The sequence below is a fragment of the Oryctolagus cuniculus genome, chromosome 12 (assembly GCF_964237555.1).
Source record: "Oryctolagus cuniculus chromosome 12, mOryCun1.1, whole genome shotgun sequence".
Classification (NCBI taxonomy): Eukaryota; Metazoa; Chordata; class Mammalia; order Lagomorpha; family Leporidae; genus Oryctolagus; species Oryctolagus cuniculus.
The window spans coordinates 20,663,654-20,683,369 of NC_091443.1; the positions used below are offsets into that span (position 1 = coordinate 20,663,654).

Genomic DNA, 19,716 nt, shown 5'->3' on the forward strand with positions numbered 1-19,716 from the left:
GAGAGTCAGAGAGACCCAGCTCTGTGTCACCTGGAGCAAGCTACATACTGTCTCTGACCTCAGGGCGAACACCCACATCGTGGCCCTTTGATAGACAAGTGATACTGCAGGTGAGATGTGATATGGCACAGTGGTACACACCGCAGGTGAGATGTGATACACACAGTGGTACACACTGCAGGTGACATGTGATACGCACAGTGGTACACACTGCAGGTGAGATGTGATATGCACAGTGGTACACACTGCAGGTGAGATGTCATATACACAGTGGTACACACCGCAGGTGAGATGTGATACACACAGTGGTACACACCGCAGGTGAGATGTGATATACATAGTGGTACACACCGCAGGTGAGATGTGATATACACAGTGGTACACACCGCAGGTGAGATGTGATATACACAGTGGTACACACTGCAGGTGAGATGTGATATACACAGTGGTACACACCGCAGGTGAGATGTGATATACACAGTGGTACACACTGCAGGTGAGATGTGATATGGCACAGTGGTACACACCGCAGGTGACATGTGATACACACAGTGGTACACACTGCAGGTGAGATGTGATATGGCACAGTGGTACACACTGCAGGTGAGACGTGATATACACAGTGGTACACACTGCAGGTGAGATGTGATACGCACAGTGGTACACACCACAGGTGAGATGTGATACACACAGTGGTACACACCACAGGTGAGATGTGATACACACAGTGGTACACACCGCAGGTGAGATGTGATATACACAGTGGTACACACCGCAGGTGAGATGTGATACACACAGTGGTACACACCGCAGGTGAGATGTGATATACACAGTGGTACACACCGCAGGTGAGATGTGATACACACAGTGGTACACACTGCAGGTGAGATGTGATATACACAGTGGTACACACCGCAGGTGACATGTGATATACACAGTGGTACACACCGCAGGTGACATGTGATACGCACAGTGGTACACACTGCAGGTGAGATGTGATATACACAGTGGTACACACCGCAGGTGAGATGTGATATACACAGTGGTACACACTGCAGGTGACATGTGATACGCATAGTGGTACACACCGCAGGTGAGATGTGATACACACAGTGGTACACACCGCAGGTGAGATGTGATACACACAGTGGTACACACCGCAGGTGAGATGTGATATACACAGTGGTACACACTGCAGGTGACATGTGATATGCACAGTGGTACACACTGCAGGTGACATGTGATACACACAGTGGTACACACTGCAGGTGACATGTGAGATGGCACAGTGGTACACACTGCAGGTGACATGTGATATGGCACAGTGGTACACACTGCAGGTGACATGTGATATGCACAGTGATACACACCGCAGGTGAGATGTGATACACACAGTGGTACACACTGCAGGTGACATGTGATATGGCGCAGTGGCACTTGGCTCTATTTCTGCATCGCTGCAGCCTGCTCTTGGTGCAGCACCTGCTGCTGCTTGGAATCATTGCTGCTTTGTGTTTTACTTCATTATTGTGCATTTCATTGTTTCAATCCCTCTGCAGACTATCACATCCACACAAGCACTGACCACAGCAGCCTCGCCCAGCTCTGTCCCCAGAACCTAGCCCAACAAGGTGCGCAGGAACAGTGTTTTCTGTAGCATTGAAATTCCTCCCACAGAAATTAGCTTCTATTCTTTTGCCCCTGAAGGTAAGTCAAATATTCCTGTGCTAACTACCAAAGCTGCGCAATTTTCCTGAAATATCCCTTGCAGCATTTATACCAAAAAACCACTGAGACAGGAGATGGAGGGATAGCAGATCACGAGAACTGCTATGGAGCCGCCTGGCCCAGCCGCCTGCTAAGCCAGGACCGTGCCGGGGGCTGTGGCCCCGCCCCATCTGCCAGGGGCCTCCCCAAAGCCCTGGGGTCCTGGGCCAGGCGGTGGGGTGAGCGACGCTTCCAGTAATTGGAGCACAGTTTCTTCAAGAGAGGGAGGGAGGGGAAGGCTTTTCAGCAAGAAGCAGAGCAGAGGGAAAATCAATACGGATGTGTGTAATGAGTTTTTGTTTCCTGAAATAGCCTGGCAGGAGCCTTGCCAGGAAGAGCGGGGCCTAATCATCAGTGACAAGAGGAGAGACACAAACCCAGGAACATCCACCAGTTCCACAGCCTCCCCTGGGCGGCACAGCATCAGTGGAAGGAATTGAAGCAGCCCCCGGTCCTGTGCAGAGACAGGAGAAGCTGGACCCCTGAATGCAGTTAGGAGTGGGCTGTGAACAGGCTGGACAAGCTAACCCTCGAGTCACACGCCCTGTTGTCACCACCAGGGCTGCCACACGAAGGGGATGAGCAGGCTCCCACTCTGCTGCTTACCGTTTATTAGCTGTGCAGTCGTACGCAGGGGATCAAATGCCTCTGATCCTCCATGCTGTCTTCTGTATTGTGGGAAGCCAGGCTGCAGCGATGATTAAGTGAGACTGTAATTGGTAACACAACTCAGCACCTGCCACAGGATGAGCACCCAATAAACAGTGGCTATTTTTGTTTAAAGAGTTATTTATTCAAAAGGCAGGGCGAGAGCAAGAGCGAGAATCTTCCACCTGCTGGTTCACTTCCCAAATGGCCAGAATAGCCAAGGCTGGGCCAGATCAAAACCAGGAGCCTGGAACTCCATCCGGGTCTCCTACAAGGGTGGCAGGGTCCTTAGCACTTGGGCCAGCTTCTGCTGCCTTCCCACGCACATTAGCAGGAAGCTGGATCTGAAGTGGAGTAGCCAAGACTCGAACCAGCCTCCTGTACAGGATGCTGGAGTACAGGCAGCAGCTTAACCCACTGGGCCACAGTGCCAGCCCCGTCACTGGTTATTGTTGTCATTATTGTTAGCTGACCCCACGGTGCTGAGGTGCCCTGTTACGTTCAGAGTGATTTGCCAGACTGCCTGCTCTTATTTCTGCCTTGGAATAGTTTGTACCTGGCAGAACCAGTGCAGGCTGGCTCAATGAGAGAGTTGAACAAAACTCTAGAAATAAGGGCAAAGGGATTCTCACTTTCATTTTTCCTCCTGAACATCTCAGTTTGTGTGTAGGCAAAAGTGTTTTACCTGAAAAGCAGAGGGAATTCCCTTCCAGGGATTTTTAAATGTGTAACAACTCACTCCCTGATGATCGAGTAATTAGCTGTATATTAGCACTTCTTGAATCCAGTCGCAAGTATTTTCACTTCTTGCCTTAATTACTTGCAATTGAAGTGACTTGAAAACGTACCATCATCATAATTCCTGTAACTGTATTTCTTAAACAAATTTGATGGAGGGATGATTTGTATGATATAAAATAGATACACTGGTGGAGTTGGGGAGTTTTGGTAAATGCCCACACTCAGGTAGTGACCACAAAATCCAAGTGTGGAAATTCTGACCCTCAAGCCTGCCCATGCCGCTTCCCAGTCACTGCTTCTGGCCACCTGTACCCTCACACAACCCCTCTCCTCTGTTATGGATTAGCCTTTCCCGGTTTAGTGTCATCTTTTATGTCTGGTCTCTTTTGCTCAACAGAATGGATTGCTTTGTTTTGTTTTTTGAGTTTCATCCACTTTGTTGCTGTGTCAATAGTACATTTGCTGTTTATTGCCAAGCAGAACTTCTTCATGTGGGTAGATCACATTTGAAAAAAAACAAAACCACTCACCTATTGATGAACCTTCTGGGTGGTTTCCAGTTTTTGATTATAATGAGTAAAACTGCTATGAATAGACACCTGTAAGACTTTTAGCACATTTGCCAAACATTTGTAGCTTGTTTAATGGGCAGGTAGAAGTCACCTTTCGGAAACAGTTCTCCCAGCCAGGATTTCTCTTCTTTACTTTATCAAAACCCACATGTGCAAATATGCACGCTTACAATCTCCTCCTCTTTAGGCAAATGCGGCCCTAGAATGATTTGTTGACAGCAGGCAAAGGAACATGGGGGGAAAACAGTGGCTTTGGACAGAACCTTTAGCCTCTGGGACCTTCCTTTCGACGTCTGCTCAGAGAGTTCTCTGCAGTGTCTGTCCCTCTTGACTCGTGCCTTGACGTCCCTGTCCAGCCCTCTCCAGCCTCTACAACTTATGCCAGCACTAATGCCACAGACCGCTGACTACACCTGTGAACAAATTTGTTCCTTCATAAAATGTAGACTATCTGGGCTATGTTTTATTTCATGCTATTGATTGCTGGCTTAGACATTCAAATCTCAGGGCCAGCACTGTGGCACAGCAGGTAAAGCTGCCGTCTGCAGCTCCGGTATCCCATATGGGCAATGGTTCAAGTCCCAGCTGCTCCTCTTCCATTAGCTCCCTGCTAATGCACCTGGGAAAGCAGCAGAGAAAGGCCCAAGTGCTTGGGTCCCTGCACCCCTGTGTGAGACTTGGAAGAAGCTCCTGGCTACTAGTTCTGGCTTGGCCCAGCCCTGGTTGTTGTGGCCATTTGGGGAGTGAATCAACAGAGAAGGATCTCTCCCTCTCTCTCCCTCTCTCTCCCTCTCTCTCCCTCTCTCTCCCTCTCTCTCCCTCTCTCTCCCTCTCTCTCTCTCTCTCTCTCCCTCTCTTCTCTGCCTGTAACTCTTTCAAAGAAAGAAAGAAAGAAAGAAAGAAAGAAAGAAAGAAAAGCAACATTCAAGTATAGACATGCTCAAAATACACTGTCATCATTAAAAAAAAAAAGTGAAAATCTCCATGTGTACTTAATGAAGAAAGCACACAGACAGTTTACAGGTTTTGATTTAAAAAGTTTTTTAAAACCTGGTGTACTTTAATTTTCCCAGAGTTCAACATAACTAGAATTTTTTGGAGATGAAAACAATTTAAGGAAAAAAGATGTGTGTGGTGGGAGTGCCAAGGACGTTCTCGCAGATGCGTGAACGGTTTGTTAAGAAGCCCGAGGAACAGACGCGGCAAGTGCCCGTACACATCGGCACCAGCAGAGCAGAATTCTGAACGCTGACAATGCGGTTCTGGACGCCAAGTTGCAAATCCTTTTTTTTTTTCCAAAGACTTTTCCAGTTTTAAAGCCAAGCAGTTTAAGGAAGTTGTCAGTGCCCCTGTTCCTTTCCAGTCATCAAACATTGTGCACCACAGTCCCGATACCTTGGGAAACCACTCGGGAGGTTTTCTGCAACCCTCTCTCTTAGGAACAGAATGTTTTTATGTTGAGTTCAAATGAGCTTGAACATCAAACATTTCCAGTTCTCCTGGTGGATGCAGGCGGTCTGGGTGAGTTATGAACTTGGCAAATGGCATCCTCTGCCATCCCCAGCCATCAGCCTGGCTTCCTGCCATGGGAACGGGATGGATAGACATGGTGACAAGCGGATGGTTGAAAAGGTTGTCAGCCTCTTTTTGTTCTTTTGTGTGTGTGTGTGTGTGTGTGTGTGTGTTTTAGGATTTAGTCACTTTGAAAGGCAGAGTGATACAGAGAGAGAAATCTTCCATCAATGTCTGAGTCCCCAGATGGCCACAATGCCAGTGCTACACCAGGCAGAAGCCAGAGCCAGGAGCTCCATCTGGTTCTCTCACCTGGGTGCAGGGGCCCAAGGACTTGGGCCATCTTCCTCTGCTTTCCCAGGTGCATTACCAGGGACCTGGATCTCAAGTGGAGCAGCTGGGACTCAAACCAGCACACATACGGAATGCTGGTGACGCAGGCAGTGGCTTTACTCACTATGCCACAGCTCCGGCCCCTGTGAGCCTACTAATATTTGGAAGGACAGAGAACCTGGGGCTCCCAACACTCCAGTCAAAGAGTAAACACAACATCCTCTACAAAAACAAAACACAACCAAGCCTAGCCTTGCTCAGAACTGTGACAGTTTTTTGCATTTAGGAAAATATCGCAAGAAAATAATCATGGATGGTACAAATACATAATTACCAAGAGAATATAAAAAACTTAGAGGGGCCCGTGCTGTGGTGTAGCTGGTAAAAGCTGCCTCCTGCAGTGCCAGCATCTCACATGGTCACTGTTCAAGTCCCTGCTCCACTTCCGATCCAGCTCTCTGCTATGGCCTGGGAAAGCAGTAGAGGATGGGCCAAGTCCTTGGGCCTCTCTCCCTTGTGGGAGACCTGGAAGCAGCTCTTGGCTCCTGGCTTTGGATCAGCACAGCTCTGGTTGTTGCAGCCATCTGGGGAGTGAACTAGTGAATGGAAGACCTCTTTCTGCCTCTCCGTAACTCTGCATTTCAAATAAATAATCTTTAAAAAAAAAAACATAAAAGAAAGAACTCGTGCATATGCTGTGGAGTCCTATGCATTCTAGGTACAGGCATTTGGCAGTGCAGTTAAGACACCACTCGGGGCACCTTTGTCACATGTCAGAGCACCGGGGTTTGAGCCCCAGCTTTGCTTCTGATCCAGCTTCCTGCTGATGAGCCCCCTGATCGACAGCAGGTGACGGCTCAATTAATCGGGTCCCTGCCACCCACATGGGAGACCTGGATTAAGTTCTGAGCTCTTGGCCTCCAGCACTGGCTGTTGCAGCCATTTGGGAAGTAAACCAGTGGATGAAAGGTCTGTGTGTGTGTGTGTGTGTCTTTCAAATAAAATGAAAATAAATGGACTAAGTGATACAATAAGTATTCTAGGATGCCTGGCGTCATGACCAGTCACTCTCAGGTGTGATTCTGAAGACTTGCTCCAGAATGACAGGAGGAGCTCAGTGAAATGTAGGTTCCTGGGCCCCGGGCAAGTCGTATGCACAGGAAAGACTGAGATCTACTTCGGTAGAAAGATGCTCCCAATGCTGTTTGGATAGCCAGGATGACAGCACCCCAGTGAATACCCATGTCCTATTTCTAGAACCTGTGACTATGCTGCCTTACATCCCAGAGGCACTTGGCCAAGATGACTGAGGTTGTGGCCCTTGGAACAGGGACTGGATCCTAGACTATCCAGGTAGGTCCAGTGCAATCACGTGGATTCTCAAAATCAGGAGACATTCCCAGTTGCCGTGAGAGAGATGCTGGGGCAGGGGGTGGACCCACCACTGCTGGCTTTGAACCTAGGGGTGGAGAATGTGAGAAGACTGTGGCCAGCCCTAGATGCTGGGTCGGGGGCGCCTCAGCGTACACCCAGCAAGAGATGAGAACCTCAATTCTACAAGCGTGAGGAAAACCAGATTGTGCTGATCCTGAATTAGCAAGAAAATTATTTTCCCCGAAAATCCCCAAAAAGCTGCCAGCACCCTGTTTTTAGTCCCACAAGATTCGCACCTGCCGACTTCTGGACCTGTATGACTACAGTGTGTGTGGTTGTAAGCCAAGTCCATGGGAATTCATTACGGCAGCAATGAGAATGCAGCACAGCAGTGGAACAGCATGTAAATGATGCACCCTCAACCTGTTTTAAAAACACATGCACACACCTGCACATACATAACATGCATTCACATACATGTATGCATGTACACGCACACGCTAGAAATCCACCAAAACGTGGCTTGGCTTCGTGGGTGCTTCTATTTGCGTCTGCTGCGCTTTCACTTTGCAGATTCTGAGTAGGTATTAATGTAACAAATATGTTTTGAAGTGGGAGGCAAGTTGCTCAAAAACATCAGGCTGGTAACAGGGTGAAGGTAGAAGACAAAGCCTATCCTGACTCTGCACAAAGTGTTAGACCCTAGGCCGGGGGGGGCCTTGAACTTGGGTCATTGAACCCTGCATGCAGGAAGCTCTCTGTACAGCTGTATGGGGCCCATCTCACCTTCTGTGTCTCCTGTTTCTATCCCAGGGAGAGAGAGGGACCCAATGACCCTGTAACACCTGTTCTTTATGGGAAAGAAGCCTAGACAACCGATTAGATTATTTTAATCGCTTTTTTTTGTTCGTTTTTGACAGGCAGAGTGGACAGTGAGAGAGAGAGAGAGAGACAGAGACGGAGAGAAAGGTCTTCCTTTTCTGTCGGTTTACCCCCCAATGGCCACTGCGGCCGGCGCACCGTGCTGATCCGAAGCCAGGAGCCAGTTGCTTCTCCTGGTCTCCCATGGGGTGCAGGGCCCAAGCACTTGGGCCACCCTCCACTGTACTCCCGGGCCACAGCAGAGAGCTGGACTGGAAGAGGAACAACCGGGACAGAATCCGGCGCCCCGACCGGGACTAGAACCCGGGGTGCCAGCACCACAGGCGGAGGATTAGCCTAGTGAGCCATGCCACTGGCCTTAATCACATATTTTCAAAACCCCAACTTATACAGCTGGTGCTCCATCCAACCAAAGTAGGTTGCAAAAAGGTTCAGTAATTGCTGTGGTGAGACTATATTCAGAGGTGTAGAAGTTTAAGTTCACAGTATTCATTGTTGACTGAGGCCAGAGGTGAAGGAAAAATTCTCAGCAAGTTCAAATCTCTGGTGGAGGAGAAATGTTTTCCTAATATTGACCTAAATATTTCCTAAATATTAACCTAAGAGTGTAATGTCAACATGAAGTTTCTGTTAGAACTAGGAGGAGGAAGAGGAGGAGGAGGACCTGTTGACTGCATCACAGACCACTCGAGCCCAAGCTGATCATCAGACAATAACAACCTGCATCCCATTGCTCGAATGACAACTGGATAACTCGGACGAGAAAGCTGTTGTGAAGAGGGACCCCAATGCATGTGTCCAGCTCAGGGTTGGTGAAGTCCATGGGCCTTGAGTCAGAGCTGGGTGCAAGTCCTGGCCCTTGCAACTAATTGCTGCGTGATACTGGGCAAACCTTTATCCCAGGGTTGAATTTTGCTTGCCTATTCTGAAGAAGTGACAGCACTCACTGAAGTTTTTGCGTTAAACTAGACAGTGCATAGAAAATACTTGGAGCATTGCCTGATGTATGTGAGAGCTCACTAAGTGCTAGACATTACACTCCTGTGTTACAGGTGCAGCCCCACAAAAGGTGGAGTAATTGTCCCAAGACCCAGACCTAGAACACGGATGCAAATCAAAGAGGCCTGGCTCCTCATATACACATCCACAGATAAAGAGAAAGGCAGGAAGTTGTGTGTGGCTGGAAAGAGACACAGATGTAGTCTCATTTCTAAAAGACTTAAACTTAATTCTGAGCCATATTGGAGGAGAAGAGAAGCTTTTCCTTCATAATTCGAAGCTAACTCAACCAGAGGCTGCCATGGTCAGTTGTGCAAGTTGTGCACTCCGCAACTCTAGAGGGTACCATTCATGTAGACAGACGCCTTCGGGAGACTGACCCCTAATGGTAGAGCCATTATTATTGACTGGGATTAAGACAACACTCGGAGTGAGGAGTTAGATAGCAGAAGTGATACAGTGTCAGGAAGGCACACAGACAAAATCAATGCTTTCCACGATTCACAGACATACAGAGTAGTACTCAGTACCGCTGCGACCTACTCTCTCCAGCATTCTCCCTCTGGAAAGAACTGTTAGGGTCTAAAAAAAAAAGCCCACCGCCCGAGGAACGACTCCAAGAGACTTTTTCTCTCATGCAACCAGCAAAGGGTTAAATTTATTGATCCAACATGTTGGGGCCCTCTGACAAGGACAGAGGAGCAGTGAGGAACTACAGCATAGGGTTTATAAAGGCAAAAACCGCAAAATCAGGATGGGGGAGAGAATACACGGTTGCTAAGCGGTTGCTAAAATCTTACAATCAGCAATTATGATTTTAAGACATAGACAAATCACATCTTCATTATTAGCCCAGGTAACCCAGGTGCAACCTTTCTACTTTTAAGCTTGAGCAATCATGCTAGGGGGGTTTTGTGCATTGCCAAGGGTGATGTAGTGCACTGCTATTGTCCGACTATTTGAGATCATAGTTTCAGACCAGAGTCTCACGGGGGGGGGGGGGGGGTGCTTTCCCAGAATGCAGTCTCAAGTGCTCCAAAATGGAGTCCCTACTGTCAAGGTGCTACTTTACTCTGTCTTATTTTCACAGCTGTACCAGGAAGGTTTAAACCTGTAAGCTTAAGCTTAACTTTTGACACCCGCACATATACAATTTTAACTCTTCATTCCCCACTCCTTTTTGTGAGGATCTCTAATCTTAGAGATTATTCGTTTTTGTCTCTTTTAATGTGACATATTGTTGTCTTACAACCATGAGTTAAACATTTTTAACTTGTTCCCACATGAAGGTGATGAGTCTATTTAACACACAAGGTCCTATGGTTACAATTAGGAGTAGAATAATTAAGGGTCCTGTTAGGGCTGACGGTAGAGTAGTAAGCCATGGGGACCGGCAGAACCATGACTCAAACCATCCCTGCTGAGTTTTCCTTTCCCGTTGCCATTTTTCCAGTCGTTTTTTTGAGTTTGGCCATGGAGTTTCTAACCACCCCGGTTCAGTCAGCATAAAAACAACATTTTTCTTTAGGGCCACGCATAACCCACCCCCATGAAAATGAGATTCAACCCCCACCTGTTCTGTAATACTGAAATGCAGATACTGGGCTGCATCTGGGAGATTGTGGAAGATTTGTCAGGCAGAAGGGGCGGGCATCTCCACCTGGCAGGTTATCAGGTAGAAGGGGGCAGGGCAGGATGCAAAGGCCAGGCTGCCCGTGAAACATTGTCAGGATGACTGAGATGCAGATGCATATGCTGGACACATTAGGCCTTTATGTCACACACACATAAGCTCATAACTGACTTTCTGCCTAATATTTTCCCCTCAAGAGGTAATACCCAAAATTTTTCTTTGGGATTATGGATGGAGTTCCGTTTTCTGTAACTTCTTCGAAGCTGGCATGTGGGCGTCGAGGGGGATTTGGGTATTTCCTCTTGCTACCTGTCTTATGGTGTGCAACAGTGGCCTTGGAAAGACTGTGTTGCTCGGTCCAGAGGGCTGCTCAAGTCGTCCAGTGGAATGGGCTGGAAGTCTTGCCTGATGACCATTTGGAGTTCAACAGCTTTTAGTCTGTTAGAGACAAAACGAACAAGGGCATTAAAAACACACGGTGCAAAGAGAAGCATCAAGATTGCAGAAGTTAGCGGGCCAAGGAGAGGAAATAGCCAGGATTTCCATGACCAGATGTCAGGCCAGAAATCCCAGCCCTGCTTGGCCTGGTCCTGGAGCTGTTTGGCTTTTTCCAGGAAAAGTACAAATCTGGGTTTGTGCCTGTCTAGTCTGATTGACCCAGAGATAATTTTTTTTTTTTTTTTTGATATTTAGTAGCCAGTTTTGCTAGGAAGTTAAGTCAATGTACAAGACTAGAGTCTCAGGCTGGGAAAAGGACAGACTAATGAATTATTTACATTTAACCATTTATATTATGGATTATTGTGCACACCCCTTAAGAGATAGGCCCTTTAAGTCCTCAGTGAGGACCTGTTCAAATTGGTGTAGGGCTATCTGAGTTAGCTGTTACCGAAAGCCCTGTTTTTAGGAACTGGCAGGGAGGGCTTTCTAAGCTTAATGTTATTGGATAGACTTTGAAGGCCTGGCTGGGTGTGTGAGGCCCAGACCTATCCATGGGGTGCTGGAAGAGAATTGAAAGAGATGCAAATCTCCTTTAAGGGAGGCACCCTGTTGACTTGCATTACATGGCTGGACTAGGAGGAGAGCTGAATAGGAGGCTGATGGAAATAGGCAACTTGCATGTCACTGACCCTAGGCCATCCCCTCAATAGCAGTGGCTGGAGCTGGAAGCTGGGCAGAGGCTGGGCAGAGCCAAAGGCTTTTTAGCTCGGGGCCACAGGGTCAGCGGTTCTGAACCAGGAGTCCTTCGACACCCAGGGCAGTTCCGTGTCCAGTGGCCGTGCTCTTGGCAGGGCTGACAGAAGGCATTTGCTGTCACGACAGCTGCTTGTCCAATGCCCTGTCTCCTTATATCAGCAACAGGTGCCATTTGGGGTGCACTGGCCTTGCTGGGTCTCCTTGATGGCAATCACCGTGTAAAGCAGCCATTGATTGGTCTGTTGCCTATCCTCTGCTGCTAGCTTGCTCCTCATTTTTTTGGTCTCTAATAAAGTAGACCAAGGAGGCAGCCTCTATGATGTCAGTCAAGGGGGTGCTTAACCCAATCCTGATTTTTGGAGATTTTTTTTAAATATCAGGGTGAGCTAGAAAAACTATGGTCATGGGCAAATTCTGACACTTAGTATTTTCCTGCGAGTTAAGACCGTGCCCATGAGGAGAACTATGACCCTATAGGTAAGATCAACTGTGGTGACCTGCTTGCATACTTTTGAGGTCGTCAGTGTAACTTTTTACACTGAAAAATTGATCTAGTTGTCATATTATTTTATACTTTAACCTTTTTTTTTGTTGTTGTTGTTGTTTGGGGCCCTATACTGTGGCCAGGCATTATTACAGAAAAGGTCAGTCATCCCTTACATAAGGTCTGGGGATCAAACCGTACATCACAGTGGAGAGTCCTGCAGAACAGTAGTAACTTCCCTTCTGGAAGAGAAAAGAGAAGTGAGGCAGCGAGTTGGGTCTCTAGCCTGACTTTTTGGGCTTTTAGATTTAACTGGCAGTTTAACCAGTGTTTACTTTGTAGCCTGACTTAGAGGAGAAATTGTGGCAGAGGTCTCTGCCATTCTTTGGCTTCCGGGTATTTACCGTGTAGCCTGTGGACACTAGCGCTTTCTTGGGTTTCTGGAACCCAGTTTTTTAGCATCTTCTGCATAATCATAACTTAACAGAGACAGTAGAGTACACAATGGATTAACATGAATTTTATGTCTCTTGTTGTCGAATAAACCAGATATAAAAAAAAAAACCTTGTATATAAGAGTTTACATAATTTAGGATTATTTAACAGAGTCAAAAAAAGAGCTTACAGGACCTAACTCTAGAAATGGCAGAGTAACCGAATAAGCAAACACTGTTAAAATAGACGTTACAGTTTTTGCAGAAACAGATTCCAAGATTTATGATTTAGACCATTTTTAGATATTTACTAACATTAGTACATCTTTTTTTTTTTTTTTAAAACCCCATTGTTATAACAGAAGATCAGACTTTAACTTTAGGTAAACATTTTAAAACTTTTTATGACTTGTTTACACCTTTTGAAACTTTATACCCGTAGTTTCTTTTACATAGCCTTGAATTGTCATGTATGGAAAACCTATGAGAATACATGTTAACAAACTCAAACAGTTTTTTTTTTTTATCAAATTTGAGATGTTAAAAGTATATATAATATATTTTCCCAAGTTTTACTTAGCACTGATGCCTAGATGTCTTAAGACACTGAGTTATTAATGAATACCACACCATTATCTGAAATAGAAGTTAAAATTACATTTTTATGTTTTTAAGTAACATGAGGATAACACCTCCTGGACAGCAAACACTAGTGTATGTTTACAACTTTGAAAAGATCTTCCTCATTAAGAGAAACAAGTTTAAAGCATATCAAAGACATGTAAAACTGAGCAAGCAAGCCACTGAGCAAATCGAAGGGTGTTTGCATTACCTCAATTTTCTGAACCAATCTGCATTGGCTTACTTTAGTTAACAACATAAAGGCTTGTATACACAGAATTTACTCTTATTTTTATAAGACCACTTTAGCTGGAAAGCAAAAACATAAATACAGTATAGGTCTGACACCATTTATAACATTTTAATATATTTTATATAATTTGAATTGACCCAAGCAGCTGTTACTTTAACAAATTTAGAGTCTCATTCTTTGAGAGTTCCAGGGATCCGGCTGGAAGCCCAAAGTTGGAAGACTCGGTTTAGAATTTAAGCTGTCAGAGAGTCAAACCATTTAGCCAAAATTAGTATATTTCTGATCAGTTGGGTAATCACTCAGACATTAAAAACAGATAAACAATGTAAACAACTTTGCATTGTAGTTTTCCCAATTAAGACTCTAATGGCAATAGAAAAACGCGAAACCTTCGAAACCTTCGAGACAGGTGAATGCTCTCAGATGAATAACCCATTGTTTAGGTTTTTATTAGCTGCAAAGAGAAAAAACCATCAGGTTGGTAAGGGTTAATGGCTTAAGGTTCTGGCTCCCTTAGGTAAGGCCAGCAGTAGTATTGAATTGGAAATTCCTCCAGGAGAGGAGAGAAAAAGCAGCCCTGGGGTGGGGGCTCTGCCTAGAGATATTTGGCTATGCCTGCCTGGGTGCGGCAGGCCACATGAACTAGAATACAGTGCAGAGAAAGGCTGTGGTCCCCCATTTACAGGGAAGACTGCACACACCGTGGCCTGGCAGGACTAACCGTGGGGTTGGGTAAGTGTGCCGTTTTACTAAGAGTGTTGGGAACCTCCTATAATTTAACCAAAGCCAGATCAATTAGGACTACTGCAGACACTCAGTCAATTACAACAGATAGTTAACTTTAGCTTTTTTCCAGATTTAGTCCTCAGGCAATCAAAGCTTAGCAACAGTAATACTTCACAAAAAAACTTTAAGACGCACCAGAGCTACCATAAGCTGCAAAGACGGAAAACTTTCTGCCAGGTTGGAAAGGGTTAACAGGTAACAGGTAACAGCTTTTCCCGGGGTGGAGAGACCTGTGGAATTTCCCTCTCCCTTTCTCCTGGCCAGTGGTACAGGAATGGAGATGAGGAGAGCAAAAGAGTGGAGGAGGGAGCCCCTGGGAGAAGGAGGAAGGCAGAAAGCAATAAAGCTCCTCAGTCTGGGGGCTGAGTGGGGTTTGAAATCTCCTATCGCTCAAGGTTACCCACTACCTAGTTGTCTGAGTTTACCTGAAGGGCCAATATTAGCCTCGACCGAAGCTAAGCCCTGCTCGCGTAGCAGTAGGCAGCGTGACCAGGCGTCCCTCTGAGAGAGAGACCTGATCCTCGGGTCGCAGTCCGGCCGCCGGGAAGCCAAAGCGAGCTCAGGGGGTCTCCAGGCTCTCAGCCAACTGCCCTTCCTAATTTCCCTCCCGTTCCTTACAATCCCTCTGGAGTTTCGGCCGTAGCTAAGCCGTGGCCGGGGGGACTCCGCGTTCTCGGAGAGCTGTGGGGTGCCGGACACTCAACGGTCACTTCCACAGATCCGGTCCCGCTTGAGGGAAGGAATACTGACCTTCGATGTCTTCTTAAAATCCCCGTCTGGGTGCCCATGACGGCCAGGCTGGAGAACGGCCTCTTTCACTCGGCTAATGAGTGGTAAATGGAATGAGCCCTCCGGGGGCCAATCCACTCTGAGAGCAGGTCATTTAGAGACACAGAAAGACTGCCACTTTACCTTTTTGACTGACAAAGAAAGGTTATGTGCCTAGTGGCTTACCTCTGACCAATGATTCAAAGTTAGAGACAAAGGTGTAGACACAGTCTGGCCCATGTTAGCAGACAACACAATGTACACAAACAGACAAACAGCGTAGAGAAGCAGCATACAACGACCACACAAATGTCTACCAAACGAGAGCCATCACGGCGTCCCAAAAATGCTTAACAAATACAAAAGACTAACGAGCTCGATCAAATACCAAAGTTTCGGCAGTACAAACAAAATGTGAGTCTCTGCAGTCTATTTCCCTACTGCAGGCAACCCACCAAACAGGAAACACTGGGCGTCCCCAGTTCTCCCTTTCTCCCGGGGCGTCCCCCGGGATGTGGTCTGTGGCTCCGGAGCACGTCTGCCCGCCACAGTCGGGTGGAGCTCTCTCTCGAGCCCGACAACCACGCTGCCGATTACAAATAACAAACCTTACCAAACAACAAATTAAAGTGTACACGTTCAATCAAAATAATAGGCGCCTTACTCACCCCGAGAGATATCCGTTGGAGGCGTCCACAGGCAGCAGTCAGGTCTCGGTGGGACCTCCAAATGTTAGGGTCTAAAAAAAAAAGCCCACCGCCCGAGGAACGACTCCAAGAGACTTTTTCTCTCATGCAACCAGCAAAGGGTTAAATTTATTGATCCAACATGTTGGGGCCCTCTGACAAGGACAGAGGAGCAGTGAGGAACTACAGCATAGGGTTTATAAAGGCAAAAACCGCAAAATCAGGATGGGGGAGAGAATACACGGTTGCTAAGCGGTTGCTAAAATCTTACAATCAGCAATTATGATTTTAAGACATAGACATTCTTCCAGAATACACATGCACGTGGGATTATGTGTACACAGTCACTGCACTACTAGGATCTAAATACAAAGGTCCTGCGCTTGATTTCCACGAATCCTCAGTGTTCATTCTATTATCCCAGTGCAATTCAGTTCCGCCGAGACTGGAACTGTGGTTCTGTGCCCCCCAGTGCCACATCACTAACAAGCGTGGGCGTGGGAATCGCGTCCCAGCTCTGTCTTCTGCCCACCCGCCTGCTCTTTGCATCACTGGGGAAGCTGTGAAGCTGTCTCCAGCCTGCTGGGTTCCTGGCCAGTCCTTTAAAGTCCATGCAATCCCCTCCCAACCTTTCAGCCTTCTAGGTAATAAGCAACCAAATCACACAATTGTCTCCCAGGGTGAGATGGCGTCCGAGCGAGCCACGAGGCTCCCACACCTAGGGCTTTGATTGGATTCTCTCGGACTAAGCTGATTAAGCACTGAGCTATCCAGAATATCTTATAATTGTAATAGGTTAGATCGTTCGGTTTCAGAGATGAAATGAATGGGAGCCTGACCAGAGAGGAGCCAAGGCCAGACTCACCCAAAGATTCCTGGGGGCCAGCTTTTAGAACTGTGAAACAACACAGGGCTCTGAACAACAGGGATACAATTTCGATATTAAAATACCCACAACGGTGCCAGGAAGTACAGTGACATGTTCTGTCTTGAAGCATCATGCTTCTGCTTTCATGAAACCGTACCCTATCGATTCCCAGACTCCAGGGCTACTGTTCTAATGGGTCTGCTCTCAAGTTAGAGTACCTGCATAGCCATTAACTTGTGCCACTGAAAGCCAATGACTTCACTTCCCTGTCTGTGCCTTATCTCTCCTGAAGCTTTCTCGCAGAATTTAGAGAACTGGGGATGCCTGATGAAGAAATCAGGTCTGTTCCCCTGCTGGGAATGTTTCACTGTTTCTGTGTCGAGCTCATCTCCCAGGGTCAGGGTTCCCTGGGCAAAGCTAGCTTAGTAATAACTCAACAGAAATAAAAGCATCACTTAGGTACTGAGCAGGACAGCAGGTGATGGCTTCAGTAATCGGATGCCTGCACCCACATGGGAGACCCAGACTGAGTTCCAGGCTTCTGGCTTCCACCTGGCCCAGTCCTGGCTGTTGTGGACATTTGGGGAGTGAATCAGAGGAGGGAAGATTTCTGTCTGTCTCTGTCAATCTTTATCCCTCTTTCCCCTCACCCTGTCCCTCTCCCTCTCCTTGCTCTGCTCACTCGCTCTCTCTCTCTGTGTAGATATCTGCTTTTCAAATAAATGAAAATAAATAAAATTTTAATATATTCCTTATGTTTGTATCACACCTGGCTCCATTCTAAGACATCCTTCCCTGCCTGTAGACCCATTCTCGGTGCACCACTCACTACAAATGTCGGTACAGCTCATAGGCAAATATCTCCCATGCCTCTAATTCCCAGCCTGAATGTCTTACCCTCTCTTCAGCTTTACGTCTCCCGTTATCCATGGAAAAAGGAGCGTGGCTTCACCACCCTCCCCACCCAAGATCTCCAAACCTGCATGGCACCTGTTAGAAATTCATGCTCCGAGCCGGCGCCGTGGCTCAATAGGCTAATCCTCCACCTTGCGGCGCCAGCACACCGGGTTCTAGTCCCGGTTGGGGCGCCGGATTCTGTCCCGGTTGCCCCTCTTCCAGGCCAGCTCTCTGCTATGGCCAGGGAGTGCAGTGGAGGATGGCCCAGGTGCTTGGGCCCTGCACCCCATGGGAGACCAGGAAAAGCACCTGGCTCCTGGCTCCTGCCAGGATCAGCGCGGTGCGCCGGCTGCAGCGGCGGCCATTGGAGGGTGAACCAACGGCAAAGGAAGACCTTTCTCTCTCTGTCTCTCTCTCTCACTGTCCACTCTGCCTGTCAAAAAAAAAAAAAAAAAAAAAAAGAAATTCATGCTCCATATCAGATATGTCATTTTCTTTGCAACTGATATCTTCTTTTTATTTCTTCTAATCTAGGACTCAGTACCTATCTCTCATTTTTTTGGCAGTCACCTTCCATCTCAACCAGATTTCCCTGATCTCTTTCTCTCTCTCTCTCTCTCTCTCTCTCTGTCTCTCTGTCTCTCTCTCTCTCTCTCTCTCCTAGTATTCTACACAATCACATGAAACTTTCCTCTTGTCTGTCATGGAAACTCTGATTTCGACAGTGGGTCCTGACCCTTCACCTCTTCTCCCTCCTCCATCAGACCTGCAAGCTCGCCTCCAGGTCATCCCCTGATACGGGCCCTGCACTCCTGCCAGGCTCATTCCCATTCTGGCTCAATGGTTGACATCCGCAAGGAATTAGTGGAATGAATGAATGGATGGAAACATTGATGGATGGCTGAACCGATGCATATGCCCAAACCTCAAATCCCCTCCACTAACTACTCCTTTCCACCATAAGCAAAGAGAAAGACACTCATAAAGAGTTCGGGAAATGAGCTCCTTTGCTGCTGGCTGCTCCATAGCATTGGTGTTGTTTCTTCCTGAGTTCATGTCTCAGACACGTGATCTGAAGTGTGTGTGTGTGTGTGTGTGTGTTGTGTGTTGTGTGTTTGTATGCACTCATGTGCATGCATGTGTTCTGGCGGCAAAGATTGCTGGCTGCTCAGAACAAGTAAACCTCCATGCTCCATGGGGAAGGGGCGGTGCCCAGCCAGGCTGCCCAGGTGCAAAAGTCAGCAGAGTGTCTGGTCGACAGTGGGTCAGAGAGCTTGTGAATGAAGAGTCCTATTCCTGTAGCAACGTGATCAGAAGCAGCAATCCAGCCAGGGCTGATAGCCAAGCATGAAGCCCGATTAGCTCATACCCAAAGCTGGGATTCCAATTTTAACGAGTAGGCATTGGCCCTCTGAGCCAGGAGCCGCGGATACATTTTGCCTAAAAGGTTAAGGGAGGGGACAAAGAAGAATCCTAGTACACAATCATAGCCAACACAAAGGGATGCGTGGCTCTCCCACTTCTGTCACCAGGTCTCCAGCAGAGCCTCCCGGGCAGCAATGTCCTGTAGGAACAAGTGACTACCTCTGCTACCCATGAGTGCCAGGCTAGACCTCCTTGACCCTGCAGACCAGTTAGAAGCTTTGTCTACACCGTGAGGAGTCATGTCAAGTCCTCCAACTTGTAGGACCCAGGTCGACTATGCTGTCATCACTTCCAGGAACCCAAGCTCTTGGGGAAGAAGCCATGCCATGCACCCACTCTGGGCAAGTGACTTGGATGATGTGACTCGTACCAGTTCTCTGGGTGTTGGCACTTACACCAGTCATAAAATGTCTTTATCCCAAAGAATGGATTAAAGATCGGAAAAGTCTTAGAAGGTCGGGACGTAAGTCAAATAACCAAACTTTCCTACGTGTTTCCATTTTGCCAGATGGGCATAAAGGGAGGGAGGGGTTGAGACTAGAGGTAGCATGGGATTGCAAGGGTGTTTCATAAAGTCCACGGAAAAATGGAATTGCAAGATAACTTTGTTACAAAAGAATTTTTAGAATCTATGCATAGCTTTTCATAATACATATTGTTCCCGAACTTTTTGAAGAACTTTGGTGGCAAAGACTGCTGGCTGCTCAGAACAGGTAAACAGAGGAGAGCGACTGCCTCCACAATAACTGGCTCCGACAGACTTGGCACAGTGGTGAAGGCGCCTGTTAAGACGCCAGTGTCCCCCAGTGGAGGGCCTGGCTGGACCCCTGGCTCGG

At 47.3% G+C, this 19,716-nt stretch overlaps 1 long non-coding RNA gene across 1 annotated transcript; it reads right to left on the reverse strand.

The window, feature by feature from the left end:
- Positions 1–10,653: 10,653 nt before the first annotated feature.
- On the reverse strand, positions 10,654–16,249 carry LOC138844535 (uncharacterized). The gene is made up of 2 exons (XR_011380446.1): positions 14,987–16,249; positions 10,654–12,384 (listed from the first exon to the last, which is right to left on the reverse strand). It is a non-coding gene; the product is annotated as an uncharacterized lncRNA (long non-coding RNA).
- Between the last annotated feature and the right edge of the window lie 3,467 nt (positions 16,250–19,716).